This window comes from Cervus elaphus, chromosome 20 (assembly GCF_910594005.1).
Source record: "Cervus elaphus chromosome 20, mCerEla1.1, whole genome shotgun sequence".
NCBI classification, from domain to species: domain Eukaryota; kingdom Metazoa; phylum Chordata; class Mammalia; order Artiodactyla; family Cervidae; genus Cervus; species Cervus elaphus.
This window is the reverse complement of record NC_057834.1, coordinates 45,831,779-45,835,329: the sequence shown is the minus strand read 5'-3', so window position 1 is coordinate 45,835,329 and position 3,551 is coordinate 45,831,779. Positions and strand designations below refer to the sequence as shown.

The following is a 3,551-nucleotide window of genomic DNA, read 5'->3' as shown; positions in this document are numbered from 1 at the left end:
ACACAGAAGTAGGACAGAGCAGAAGCACAGGGGTGTTTCCAATCCAGTGACTAAAGCAGAGGACTGTTGGAAGACTCTAGAGTTGAAGGACTAGGCCCATCTGACCCCATTTTACTCTTGTCCAGTTTACAGCAGAGACACAAGTCCTTGGGGACACATGCCTGTGGCAGCTGACCATCCACCTTGAGGAAAGTGAGAGGCCTAATTTTTAACTCAGTCTGGTTTTGAGTGAAAGCTAAATTCACCCTTGTTCGCTCATTGATGGAACCAATCTTCTCCAAGCTGCCACTTTCTAAAAAATAAATTGCATTGCTATAAATGTACTCTTCAACAAAGATGTTTGCTAGCAAATTTTATAAATACCCAAGCCACCTAACAAGAAGCCAAAAAGTTAGCAAGAGCGTTCAATTTCAGGAGAGTTCAGCCCAGTAGAGCCCAGTCACTGAGAGAAAAGATTCTTGAGTTGAAGGGAAGTGATTCCTTTCTGTCCTGGGACATCCTGCTAACTTCAGTGGGCTGGGAAAGCAGCTGCCCATTCTAACAGACGGGATTCTCAGGTGGCGCTAGTGGTGAAGAACCCACCTGCTAATGTAGGACACGCAAGAGACATGGATTTTTGTTTCTCTTTTTATTGTCAAATCGAGGGTCAGGTTTAAATTTAATGACTTTGTATTAACTATACATATACTACTAAGTGCTAGGACTTAAAATCTTCCGATTCAGTTGTGACTCCAGACAGGATCCAGAGAGGAGTTCTAAAAATCTCTTCTCTGGGTTTTATGGAGACTTTCTTTACCCTCTTCTGTTAGCCTCTTAAGGCACTGCGTCAGCCTTAAAAGGGCAATGGAAAGGGTGAAGGAGACACGGTTTTGATCCCTGGTCAGGAAGATTCCCTGGAGGAAGAAATGGCAAGCCACTCCAGTGTTCTTGCCTGGGAAATTCCATGAGCAGAGGAGGCTGGAGGGCTACAGTCCATGGGATCACAAAGAGTCGGACACGGCCGAAGCAACTTAGCACACACACGTTCTGACAGACGGGCTGCTCTTGCCTCCAGACGGTGTCTGGTGTCCTGAAACACGTCAGCGCTCAGGGAGCCTTTAGAAGGGCCCAGCCATCACTTCTGCTATTGCTCAGTGCATAGAAATGGTTCAGTTGACAAAAGGTAGGGCTCTAGGAATAAAGTCAGGTCACAGAGAAACAGAGGAGTATGAAATGGGACAAAGGCAGGATGAAAACAATAGGATTCTCCTGCCTACAAAATGCAAAGCAATAGCTTACTTGCCTTGATAAAATGTTTTTTTTTTAATTTTAACTTTGGTTGAATAAATTTTTTAATGTACTTCTACAATGATGTTACCTTGAATGATTATGATAAAAGAAAGTTTCATAATATGTGTGAAATGCCTGGCACGGTATCAGTCAATGAACTGTACGTATTATACACTTCTGCTAGCATGGCAAAATTCATCCCCATTTGACCTCAAGTCAGATACCTTCTGGTGAGCTTTTTCGGTTTCATCCTATTTATAATGAAGAAATTTGACACATTTTTCTTTCTCCCACAAAATGTCAGGCCCCACAGCAACCGGAAAATAGATTCCCTTCAAGCCTTTGCAGAATCTCACACAGCAATTATCACTAAGCATTGTAGGTGGAGGATTATGTGGGGGTGTGGGGAAGATAAGCTTTCATAAATAGTTGTTCCAGGTTTGTGTCTTTTACCGTAAAATGAACAAATACTAAGTGGCCTGTTGTCACACCCATTTCACCCTCCATCCAGGTTATACCAACAGCTAAACTGAAGAGACGGATGCTATAGGGGTTCCCCAAGTCTCAGACTCACAAGACCCAGGTCGGAAGAGATGCTAGGGAAATGAGGAGTTGGTTCAGACCATCACTACCCGAGGGCCTGCCTGTATCTCTTTGCTCAAACTCAGCTTCTATGTCACTGAACACAATACTTATGTTCACTTTGGATCATCATGATCCCTGACTTATGACCTTGAACTTAACCATGCTCTGTTTCTGGAACACAACCACAGGTCAATGGCATGAGGAAAACTCATAGAGATGGGTCAAACTGTGTGCCACCAACACTGCTCTAGAGCCCTGGTCTGTTCAATATGTGGGTGAACTGAATGAACACAGAACGATACACGAGGCTGTCAGATCTTCCTAAACAGACAGGCACCACCATGTATTCAGTGGCTCAGTGGTAAAGAATCAGCGGGCAATGTAGGTGACACAGGAGATGCAGGATCGATCCTCTGCCAGGAAGATCCCCTGGAAGAAGGTGGGGCATCCACTCCAGGATTCTTGCAAGGAGAATCCCCATAGAGAGAGGAGCCTGACGGGCTACAGTCCTGGGATCGCAAAGAGTAAGACAAGAATGAAGTGATGGCACAAGCACACCATGTTTTCAAGGATATACACATAGACTCTTCTAGTCACTTTGACAGCTTGGAAAGAGCTCTTGTGAGGCTACAGTGACATACATAAGTGAAAGTATGAAATGCAGTGCTTAGTAATATTAAAAAAAAAAAACAAATAGAACAACCCAGACCCAGAGGAAGAATTTAGAAAGTAGGGATATCAGACTTAAGTTTATTCTGAATACAACATGCTGCCCAGCAAAGAGAAGAAAATGACATAACAACAGGATGCAGCAAAAGCACTGAGATGGGACAAAAAATATATTTAAAAATTATTTATTCACTTAGTATCGTACTTTGATTTGTATCCTACAGTTTTTAGGACACAGACTAAACTGGAGAAGACCCAGAGAAGAAGTTCATCACAGTCCACAAGTTTGATGTCCTTCACTTGTGGAAAAGCCTTAAGATCAGTTTAAAGAGAAGATGAGGTGATATGGTTTGCCCAGTAGTCATGTATGCACGTGACAGTTGGACTATAAAGAAAGCGAGTGGTGAAGAATTGATGCTTTTGAAATGCGGTGTTGGAGAAGATTCTTGAGAGCCCCTTGGACTCCATGGTGATCAAACCAGTCCATCCTAAAGGAAATCAATCATGAATATTCACTAGAAGGACTGATGCGGAGGCTGAAACTCCAATACTTTGTCCACCTGATGCAAAGAACTGACTCACTGGAAAAGACCCTGATGCTGGGAAAGATTGAAAGTGGGAGAAGAAGGGGACAACAGAGGATGAGATGGTTGGGTGGCATCACCGACACAGTGGATGTGAATTTGAGTGAATTCCAGGAGTTAGTGATGGACCGGGAGGCCTGGTGTGCTGCTGTCCATGGGTTACAAACAGTCGGACAAGACTGAGTGACTGAAATGAACTGAACTGAACTTTATGACAGCCCAACAGAAATTAAGACCTGCTGGCAAAGTATTTTTAACAATGAATATTTTTATACACAGATGAATGAACAATGGGAACTCAGCTGAGATAGTTTTTGGAAGGAGATAGGTCAGTGGAATCGGAACGTATGTAGACAACCCAAGAGTGGCTGCTGAGGGATGGGGTGCTATCAGTGGTGATGTCCACAAACGGTCATGGCCTAGGCACCTGGAAGGCAGGGGCCC

The 3,551-nt window shown here is 43.7% G+C and overlaps 1 non-coding gene across 1 annotated transcript; it reads right to left on the bottom strand.

Annotated features, from left to right (window-relative positions):
* Positions 1-721: 721 nt before the first annotated feature.
* Positions 722-844, bottom strand: LOC122678577. The gene has a single exon (XR_006336230.1). It is a non-coding gene; the product is annotated as a small nucleolar RNA SNORA26 (small nucleolar RNA).
* Positions 845-3,551: the final 2,707 nt, after the last annotated feature.